Genomic DNA, 11756 nt, shown 5'->3' with positions numbered 1-11756 from the left:
GAATACTTCCTTACAGATTTTTTCCTCAGTTGAGATTTTTTTGTTTCTTCAGTTGACATTGATTCAGTTTCTTCATTTGAGATTGGTTCCGTTTCTTCATTTGAGATTGATTCAGTTTCTTCAGTTGAAATTGGTTCCAGTTCTTTAGTTGAGATTGGTTCCGTTTCTTCAGTTGAGATTGATTTAATTTCTTCAGTTGAGGTTCGTTCCGTTTCTTCAGTTGAGATTGGTTCTTGCTCGTCAGTTTATCCATCTTCAAAGGTGAGGCTAGAGGTGAGATGAGAGCTGGCATCTCGAGCTCGGGAGTGATGAGCTTCCTTCTCACTGGGGACCTGCGCTCAGACTTCCTGAAAAAAAGAAAGAATAGGCATCATTAATGAAGCCCTGTCCTGCCTATGTCTTCTTGTTAGACTTGACCATCTCCTGTGTTGTACTTCTGTACCACCCAAGTGTAGCTAATCGTGGTGGCTCCACTGGCCGATTGAGTGGCTTGGGCGTTGGTGAATAGACCATCCGCCTCGGTCTGAGTGCATTGGTGGTTGAAGAATACTTCCTCCCAGGTTTCTTCCTCAGTTGAAATTTTGATTGTTCAGTTGAGATTGGTTCCGGTTCTTCCGTAAAGATTGGTTCCTGCTCGTCTGCTTTATCCATCTTCAGAGGTGAGGCTAGAGGTGAGATGATAGCTGGCATCTCAAGCTCAGGAGGAGTGGTGAGCTTCCTTCTGGCTGGAGACTTGCATTCAGACTTCCTGAAAACAAAGAAGAATGGTTGTGAGGGGGAATAGTCATCGTTAATGAAGCCCTGTCCTGCTGATGTCTTTCCCTCTCGTGAAAATTGACGATCTCCTGTGTTGTACTTCCTCCCAGGTTTCTTCCTCAGTTGAAATTTTGTCTGTTCAATTGAGATTGGTTCCATATCTTCAGTTGAGATTGGTTCGGGTTCTTCCGTAGAGATTGGTTCCTGCTCGTCTACTTTATCCATCTTCAAATGTGAGGCTAGAGGTGAGATGATAGCTGGCATCTGGAGCTCGGGAATGGTGAGCTTCCTTCTCACTGGGGACCTGCATTCAGACTTCCTGAAAGACGAAAAGAATAGGCATCATTAATGAAGCCCTGTCCTGCCGATGTCTTTCCTTCTCGTGAGACTTGACCATCTCCTGTGTTGTACTTCTGTACTATCCCAAGTGTGGCTTATCGTGGTGGCTCCACTGGCCGATTGAGTGGCTTGGGCGTTGGTGAATAGACCATCCGCCTCGGTCTGAGTGCATTGGTGGTTGAAGAATACTTCCTTCCAGGTTTTTTCCTCAGTTGAGATTTTTTTGTTTCTTCAGTTGACATTGATTCAGTTTCTTCATTTGAGATTGGTTCCGTTTCCTCATTTGAGATTGATTCAGTTTCTTCAGTTGAGATTGGTTCCAGTTCTTTAGTTTAGATTGGTTTCGTTTCTTCAGTTGAGATTGATTTAATTTCTTCAGTTGAGGTTCGTTCCGTTTCTTCAGTTGAGATTGGTTCTTGCTCGTCAATTTATCCATCTTCAAATGTGAGGCTAGAGGTGAGATTATAGCTGGCATCTCGAGTTCAGGAGTGATGAGCTTCCTTCTCACTGTGGACCTGCGCTCAGACTTCCTGAAAGACGAAAAGAATAGGCATCATTAATGAAGCCCTGTCCTGCCGATGTCTTTCCTTCTCGTGAGACTTGACCATCTCCTGTGTTGTACTTCTGTACTATCCCAAGTGTGGCTTATCGTGGTGGCTCCACTGGCCGATTGAGTGGCTTGGGCTTTGGTGAATAGACCATCCGCCTCGGTCTGAGTGCATTGGTGGTTGAAGAATACTTCCTTACAGATTTTTTCCTCAGTTGAGATTTTTTTGTTTCGTCAGTTGACATTGATTCAGTTTCTTCATTTGAGATTGATTCAGTTTCTTCAGTTGAAATTGGTTCCAGTTCTTTAGTTGAGATTGGTTCCGTTTCTTCAGTTGAGATTGATTTAATTTCTTCAGTTGAGGTTCGTTCCGTTTCTTCAGTTGAGATTGGTTCTTGCTCGTCAGTTTATCCATCTTCAAAGGTGAGGCTAGAGGTGAGATGAGAGCTGGCATCTCGAGCTCGGGAGTGATGAGCTTCCTTCTCACTGGGGACCTGCGCTCAGACTTCCTGAAAAAAAAAAAGAATAGGCATCATTAATGAAGCCCTGTCCTGCCTATGTCTTCTTGTTAGACTTGACCATCTCCTGTGTTGTACTTCTGTACCACCCAAGTGTAGCTAATCGTGGTGGCTCCACTGGCCGATTGAGTGGCTTGGGCGTTGGTGAATAGACCATCCGCCTCGGTCTGAGTGCATTGGTGGTTGAAGAATACTTCCTCCCAGGTTTCTTCCTCAGTTGAAATTTTGATTATTCAGTTGAGATTGGTTCCGGTTCTTCCGTAAAGATTGGTTCCTGCTCGTCTGCTTTATCCATCTTCAGAGGTGAGGCTAGAGGTGAGATGATAGCTGGCATCTCAAGCTCAGGAGGAGTGGTGAGCTTCCTTCTGGCTGGAGACTTGCATTCAGACTTCCTGAAAACGAAGAAGAATGGTTGTGAGGGGGAATAGGCATCGTTAATGAAGCCCTGTCCTGCTGATGTCTTTCCCTCTCGTGAAAATTGACGATCTCCTGTGTTGTACTTCCTCCCAGGTTTCTTCCTCAGTTGAAATTTTGTCTGTTCAATTGAGATTGGTTCCATATCTTCAGTTGAGATTGGTTCGGGTTCTTCCGTAGAGATTGGTTCCTGCTCGTCTACTTTATCCATCTTCAAATGTGAGGCTAGAGGTGAGATGATAGCTGGCATCTCGAGCTCGGGAATGGTGAGCTTCCTTCTCACTGGGGACCTGCATTCAGACTTCCTGAAAGACGAAAAGAATAGGCATCATTAATGAAGCCCTGTCCTGCCGATGTCTTTCCTTCTCGTGAGACTTGACCATCTCCTGTGTTGTACTTCTGTACTATCCCAAGTGTGGCTTATCGTGGTGGCTCCACTGGCCGATTGAGTGGCTTGGGCGTTGGTGAATAGACCATCCGCCTCGGTCTGAGTGCATTGGTGGTTGAAGAATACTTCCTTCCAGGTTTTTTCCTCAGTTGAGATTTTTTTGTTTCTTCAGTTGACATTGATTCAGTTTCTTCATTTGAGATTGGTTCCGTTTCCTCATTTGAGATTGATTCAGTTTCTTCAGTTGAGATTGGTTCCAGTTCTTTAGTTTAGATTGGTTTCGTTTCTTCAGTTGAGATTGATTTAATTTCTTCAGTTGAGGTTCGTTCCGTTTCTTCAGTTGAGATTGGTTCTTGCTCGTCAATTTATCCATCTTCAAATGTGAGGCTAGAGGTGAGATTATAGCTGGCATCTCGAGTTCAGGAGTGATGAGCTTCCTTCTCACTGGGGACCTGCGCTCAGACTTCCTGAAAGACGAAAAGAATAGGCATCATGAATGAAGCCCTGTCCTGCCGATGTCTTTCCTTCTCGTGAGACTTGACCATCTCCTGTGTTGTACTTCTGTACTATCCCAAGTGTGGCTTATCGTGGTGGCTCCACTGGCCGATTGAGTGGCTTGGGCTTTGGTGAATAGACCATCCGCCTCGGTCTGAGTGCATTGGTGGTTGAAGAATACTTCCTTACAGATTTTTTCCTCAGTTGAGATTTTTTTGTTTCTTCAGTTGACATTGATTCAGTTTCTTCATTTGAGATTGGTTCCGTTTCTTCATTTGAGATTGATTCAGTTTCTTCAGTTGAAATTGGTTCCAGTTCTTTAGTTGAGATTGGTTCCGTTTCTTCAGTTGAGATTGATTTAATTTCTTCAGTTGAGGTTCGTTCCGTTTCTTCAGTTGAGATTGGTTCTTGCTCGTCAGTTTATCCATCTTCAAAGGTGAGGCTAGAGGTGAGATGAGAGCTGGCATCTCGAGCTCGGGAGTGATGAGCTTCCTTCTCACTGGGGACCTGCGCTCAGACTTCCTGAAAAAAAGAAAGAATAGGCATCATTAATGAAGCCCTGTCCTGCCTATGTCTTCTTGTTAGACTTGACCATCTCCTGTGTTGTACTTCTGTACCACCCAAGTGTAGCTAATCGTGGTGGCTCCACTGGCCGATTGAGTGGCTTGGGCGTTGGTGAATAGACCATCCGCCTCGGTCTGAGTGCATTGGTGGTTGAAGAATACTTCCTCCCAGGTTTCTTCCTCAGTTGAAATTTTGATTGTTCAGTTGAGATTGGTTCCGGTTCTTCCGTAAAGATTGGTTCCTGCTCGTCTGCTTTATCCATCTTCAGAGGTGAGGCTAGAGGTGAGATGATAGCTGGCATCTCAAGCTCAGGAGGAGTGGTGAGCTTCCTTCTGGCTGGAGACTTGCATTCAGACTTCCTGAAAACAAAGAAGAATGGTTGTGAGGGGGAATAGTCATCGTTAATGAAGCCCTGTCCTGCTGATGTCTTTCCCTCTCGTGAAAATTGACGATCTCCTGTGTTGTACTTCCTCCCAGGTTTCTTCCTCAGTTGAAATTTTGTCTGTTCAATTGAGATTGGTTCCATATCTTCAGTTGAGATTGGTTCGGGTTCTTCCGTAGAGATTGGTTCCTGCTCGTCTACTTTATCCATCTTCAAATGTGAGGCTAGAGGTGAGATGATAGCTGGCATCTGGAGCTCGGGAATGGTGAGCTTCCTTCTCACTGGGGACCTGCATTCAGACTTCCTGAAAGACGAAAAGAATAGGCATCATTAATGAAGCCCTGTCCTGCCGATGTCTTTCCTTCTCGTGAGACTTGACCATCTCCTGTGTTGTACTTCTGTACTATCCCAAGTGTGGCTTATCGTGGTGGCTCCACTGGCCGATTGAGTGGCTTGGGCGTTGGTGAATAGACCATCCGCCTCGGTCTGAGTGCATTGGTGGTTGAAGAATACTTCCTTCCAGGTTTTTTCCTCAGTTGAGATTTTTTTGTTTCTTCAGTTGACATTGATTCAGTTTCTTCATTTGAGATTGGTTCCGTTTCCTCATTTGAGATTGATTCAGTTTCTTCAGTTGAGATTGGTTCCAGTTCTTTAGTTTAGATTGGTTTCGTTTCTTCAGTTGAGATTGATTTAATTTCTTCAGTTGAGGTTCGTTCCGTTTCTTCAGTTGAGATTGGTTCTTGCTCGTCAATTTATCCATCTTCAAATGTGAGGCTAGAGGTGAGATTATAGCTGGCATCTCGAGTTCAGGAGTGATGAGCTTCCTTCTCACTGTGGACCTGCGCTCAGACTTCCTGAAAGACGAAAAGAATAGGCATCATTAATGAAGCCCTGTCCTGCCGATGTCTTTCCTTCTCGTGAGACTTGACCATCTCCTGTGTTGTACTTCTGTACTATCCCAAGTGTGGCTTATCGTGGTGGCTCCACTGGCCGATTGAGTGGCTTGGGCTTTGGTGAATAGACCATCCGCCTCGGTCTGAGTGCATTGGTGGTTGAAGAATACTTCCTTACAGATTTTTTCCTCAGTTGAGATTTTTTTGTTTCGTCAGTTGACATTGATTCAGTTTCTTCATTTGAGATTGATTCAGTTTCTTCAGTTGAAATTGGTTCCAGTTCTTTAGTTGAGATTGGTTCCGTTTCTTCAGTTGAGATTGATTTAATTTCTTCAGTTGAGGTTCGTTCCGTTTCTTCAGTTGAGATTGGTTCTTGCTCGTCAGTTTATCCATCTTCAAAGGTGAGGCTAGAGGTGAGATGAGAGCTGGCATCTCGAGCTCGGGAGTGATGAGCTTCCTTCTCACTGGGGACCTGCGCTCAGACTTCCTGAAAAAAAAAAAGAATAGGCATCATTAATGAAGCCCTGTCCTGCCTATGTCTTCTTGTTAGACTTGACCATCTCCTGTGTTGTACTTCTGTACCACCCAAGTGTAGCTAATCGTGGTGGCTCCACTGGCCGATTGAGTGGCTTGGGCGTTGGTGAATAGACCATCCGCCTCGGTCTGAGTGCATTGGTGGTTGAAGAATACTTCCTCCCAGGTTTCTTCCTCAGTTGAAATTTTGATTATTCAGTTGAGATTGGTTCCGGTTCTTCCGTAAAGATTGGTTCCTGCTCGTCTGCTTTATCCATCTTCAGAGGTGAGGCTAGAGGTGAGATGATAGCTGGCATCTCAAGCTCAGGAGGAGTGGTGAGCTTCCTTCTGGCTGGAGACTTGCATTCAGACTTCCTGAAAACGAAGAAGAATGGTTGTGAGGGGGAATAGGCATCGTTAATGAAGCCCTGTCCTGCTGATGTCTTTCCCTCTCGTGAAAATTGACGATCTCCTGTGTTGTACTTCCTCCCAGGTTTCTTCCTCAGTTGAAATTTTGTCTGTTCAATTGAGATTGGTTCCATATCTTCAGTTGAGATTGGTTCGGGTTCTTCCGTAGAGATTGGTTCCTGCTCGTCTACTTTATCCATCTTCAAATGTGAGGCTAGAGGTGAGATGATAGCTGGCATCTCGAGCTCGGGAATGGTGAGCTTCCTTCTCACTGGGGACCTGCATTCAGACTTCCTGAAAGACGAAAAGAATAGGCATCATTAATGAAGCCCTGTCCTGCCGATGTCTTTCCTTCTCGTGAGACTTGACCATCTCCTGTGTTGTACTTCTGTACTATCCCAAGTGTGGCTTATCGTGGTGGCTCCACTGGCCGATTGAGTGGCTTGGGCGTTGGTGAATAGACCATCCGCCTCGGTCTGAGTGCATTGGTGGTTGAAGAATACTTCCTTCCAGGTTTTTTCCTCAGTTGAGATTTTTTTGTTTCTTCAGTTGACATTGATTCAGTTTCTTCATTTGAGATTGGTTCCGTTTCCTCATTTGAGATTGATTCAGTTTCTTCAGTTGAGATTGGTTCCAGTTCTTTAGTTTAGATTGGTTTCGTTTCTTCAGTTGAGATTGATTTAATTTCTTCAGTTGAGGTTCGTTCCGTTTCTTCAGTTGAGATTGGTTCTTGCTCGTCAATTTATCCATCTTCAAATGTGAGGCTAGAGGTGAGATTATAGCTGGCATCTCGAGTTCAGGAGTGATGAGCTTCCTTCTCACTGGGGACCTGCGCTCAGACTTCCTGAAAGACGAAAAGAATAGGCATCATGAATGAAGCCCTGTCCTGCCGATGTCTTTCCTTCTCGTGAAACTTGACCATCTCCTGTGTTGTACTTCTGTACTATCCCAAGTGTGGCTTATCGTGGTGGCTCCACTGGCCGATTGAGTGGCTTGGGCGTTGGTGAATAGACCATCCGCCTCGGTCTGAGTGCATTGGTGGTTGAAGAATACTTCCTCCCAGGTTTCTTCCTTTAGTTGAAATTTTGATTGTTCAGTTGAGATTGGTTCTGGTTCTTCCGTAGAGATTGGTTCCTGCTCCTCTACTTTATCCATCTTCAAAGGTGAGGCTAGAGGCGAGATGATAGCTGGCATCTCGAGCTCGGGAGTGGTGAGCTTCCTTCTGACTGGGGACTTGCGCTCAGACTTCTTGAAAGATGAAGAAGAACGGTAGTGAGGGGGAATAGGCATCATTAATGAAGCCCTGTCCTGCTGATGTCTTTCCGTCTCGTGAGACTTGACCATCTCCTGTGTTGTACTTCTGGACTCACAGTGATGACACCGGAAGCACAATGGCCTGCGTTGCGAGTTTACAAGATGTCTCACGTGGTGGTTTATCTATGCAGGGAATGAAAAAATGTATATTATCAGTGTTTTCTCATATTGTGGTTTTTAAAAAATGATATCATGGGTGACTTGAATTGAGCAAGAACTTCTGCAATCAATAAAAATAGTTAGGAGGGCGGTGACTTTGTCTTGGATAGCGAACGTATCCTTCCTCACTTCCAGTTGGTTCTTTGTCATTTCCCTTGTCTCGTTCTGTAACCTGGTCTTGGGTTCATCATCATTGGTCTGGTCGGCGACCTGGTTCCAGTCGCACAGTTCGGTTCCCTTGTACTTCTTCAGCCTGTCGAAGTCTTTGAACAACATCTAGGACTTTTCTGGATGTGAAACGTGACCTCCGACATCTTTCTCATCACACAAAATGGGCCTTCCCATTTGTTTGCAAGTTTAGGGCTCAAACCCTTCTTCCTTACATCTTTCTGTAGCCAAAGATATTGCCCAGTGTTGAAGGTTTCACCAAACAAAGTCACATCACAGTTCTTTTTCTGTCTTTTCAAGTTAGTGTCTCCTTCGTCACAGAAGTATACATTTCCTCCATTCTGTCTTGAAGATTGGCTGCATAGTCAGTTTCAAGTTCAATGTCTATCAAAATACAAGTCCATTGGGTGAGTAACTTCTCGCCCAAATATTGTATTTGGCATTTCTGGAGTAGTTTCATGTCCCGCACTTCTGTAAGCGGCTGTCGCAAAGGGAACATATTTGTCCCAATCTTTCTGATGCTTGTCAGGATCCATCATCTTTCTTATCATCCCTAGCAAAGTCCTGTTGAATCTTTCCACCATCCTATCACACTTTGGATTATAAGTGGTGGTCTTTAATAGTCTTCTTTACACCAAGAATTTGGCAGACTTCCTTAAATAATTTAGACTCAAAATTCTGACCTTGATCAGAATGTGTTTCCTTTGGCACCTCATAACGACAGATTAATTCCTCAACTAGCTTATTTGCCACAGTATATGCTCATTCATTGTGGATTGCGTATGCTTCCACAAACTTTGTGTAATAGTCTGCCACCACTAATATGTACATATTCTCATTTTTGGTAGTTGGTAAGGACCCACTATATCAAGTACAATCCTCTCCAACTGACCACCAGATTGTCTCTGTTGTAACAATGCTCTCTTCTTTCTTCCATGGGATCTCCTTTCCCACACATCAAACATTACTTAACCCCTGTAAATAATTTGTAATAATACTACTACTAATAATAATTTGTCCATTTATGTAAGACATTTCGTCTCCAGGTTCTGGCAAAAACAACAGAATCTGACTGCAGAAGCCTTGACATTGGGAAGACGTTGGAAAACTTGGAAAGGTATAGCCAAGGTCTATAGACGCTAGAAACCTCAATATGAATATAATTAAGTCTCTGTTGTCCAGTATTAGTGAATATTAGAATTCCTCAATAGAGGTCCAAATTAATTAAAGTATAGCGATGATATAAATTTTCTTAATAATTATTTTAGGCGAGCGACCTGAAATAAATGGTTTAACAGTCTAGGAATCAACCCCTTTGTATAGACACCAGAATTAACAGACGTGGAAACGAATGTCAGACTGGGAAGCTGGAAATAGAATTTTCCCTTCACAAGCAAGACGCCGGATAGATTGGGGAAAATTCATAATTACTTGGAGGCCTAAAATAAAGTTAAATAATTAGTCCTTATATATCTCCGATAAGAAATAATATACATAATGGTTTCATCAATATGAAGTATTTGATTTATTCAAATCAATCTTTAGTAGCCTATAGAAAGCCAGTAACATTATAATTCAATGAGAATATATGTCAAAGCATATTTGTAAGGATTATGTATGCTCACTTGTGCTATCAGTTTACCAACTCAGTGTGCTTTTTGTTTACTAGTTAGCCTTGTGTATGGCAAATTATGCTATTGTTGGCTTTCCATAGTTGAGAGATAGATTTATTCAGTGCACACTTGTTTAAAAAAAACGATCTATTGGTCATGTCACCTTCATGTATTGAGAATAATATCAAATAAATGTCATCGTTAATGCACATAAAATGATGGATTTTCATCTCACAGCATTGCCCAGTGACACCAAGGGTGTTTCATCCATCATGTTTTTTTAAAGATAAGTTTTACTTGATAAACATCACTCTAGAAATATGTAAGAAATGATAATTGCCATTGCATGCCAATTGTGCTTCTACCAGCCATAGGTGGTTGCTGGGGACATTTTGTTTTGGGGCCATCTGTTTTTCCTGAATTTTGTCCTGATTATTAAAACAAATCGTTATGCTATTCAACTTCATATGTGAGTCATGTGCGTATATTTGAAATTTTATTAGATTCGGGGGTGATGAGGTCAAAGGTCAAGGAGATCATTATACATTATTTGTTCTTACAATAAGAATCAGTTGAATCAAACTTGGTCTATGTATGCATTTGGTAATGATCATGATTTGATTAGATATTGGATTTCAATGTAAAAGGCCATGTAATGTAGGTATGGCTTATTGTCACAATACGTTATAGATTCAATTGATAAGTCAGAATTAAACTTTGTTCTTGAATGTATCGGGAATTAAAGTTCACAAGTGCACAATATATTTTAGATCTTGCAATGGTAGAGGTATAATTTTGAATGCACACATCTTAAAATCCATCTTGTTATGATGCATCATTTGAGTCTATAAGAATATCATGTGTGGCTTTTGCGACGTTCCTTTTAGAGGGGCAGATAAGATAAGAAGTATGAGTTGTTTCGCATTGCAGAGTGCCAGAACTTCCTCAGTGTGCTGCAGTGCTTTCATCAACACCTCATTAAACCTTATTTTAGAATGCCTATATGTTTTAAAAAATCTAGTTACCTGTTACTTATTCAGTTGTGAACAGCATGCTCAGAGAAGTATTTTTATGAAGTAATGGTCATAACAACTGTAACATTTCTTATTCGTTGGTGGTTTATATTTTTGTTAACAAGCTGTATGTGTGCTCTGTGCATCCCAACAAGCATTATTATGATAATGATAAGATCGTATTCAGATTTTTTTTAATGCTGAAGTGCCTTGGCCATGATATGTGTTTGATTAGAAATTAGAAATATCAGGTTATGCTTGATATTTTTTTTAATTCCTTGCATATTCCCTTACAAAAAACCAGGAAAAATTCATGATTATGACAAAATGTTTTCTAATGTTCAGTTATCTTGCATATTCCTTTTTTATCTTGAAGTGGAGGGGGGGGGGGGTTACCAACTGTGCTTATCTTTGATTGAGTATGTGATGATTATCAGAGTAGTTGCCTTAGTTTCTTCTCTCATCTTTCTCTCTTCTCTTTCTCTCTTTCCTTTTTAAACACTGACACTCTATCTCTCTTTCACTCTCCCTCTCTCTTGCTCTTTTCTTTTCCTAGTCTGAAATAAATAAGTTAATCATGAGAATGTGCATGATGTACATAAGATTAATTTCAGTGCATAAAAAAGTCACACTTTTCCGCTTATTCTATAATATATGGATATGTCACATACACTTGCCTGAATATATTACGGTATGTAAAAACATTGAAAATTTGAGATTCTTTGTTTGAATAGCATTACACATGTTAACAATTCCTCCTACTTGCTGGAAATGCATAATGTATTTCCTGTGAGTTAATTCACTTATTCAATCGAAAGCTGGTTAATAACATGTCATGTATACATATGGTCCAGGATCCATGATTTATATATATATTTTTTTTTGGGGGGGGGGCATTTTGTACAGGAATAATTTGAAAGCCCCCCCCCCAAAAAAAAATAAATAAAAAAGGGTCTTCATTTCCAATCCCAGTCGAGGTCAGTTTGTTCCACTGTTTGATTTACTTAGATTTCACCTATTAGTTGAACAGATATTTTTAGTCCCAAAATAATGAAATTAGGCAGAGTTAAATGTACCTGTATCTATCTTTAAGTAATGTTTAAAGAATGGAACTTGTGATTGCTGACAATGGATTGAATACGTCAAAGAAGATATGATCGAATCATGATGTATTTCTAATAGCAATATTCTCATTATTTGCTGAATTTGCCAGGGGTTCTTGCGATTGGATAAAAGAAGCAGAAAATCCTCAATGAATTTTGTCTTGTTATT

Source organism: Lytechinus pictus, chromosome 3 (assembly GCF_037042905.1).
Source record: "Lytechinus pictus isolate F3 Inbred chromosome 3, Lp3.0, whole genome shotgun sequence".
NCBI classification, from domain to species: Eukaryota; Metazoa; Echinodermata; class Echinoidea; order Temnopleuroida; family Toxopneustidae; genus Lytechinus; species Lytechinus pictus.
The sequence above is the reverse complement of the archived record's forward strand: the minus strand, read 5'-3'. Positions refer to the sequence as shown.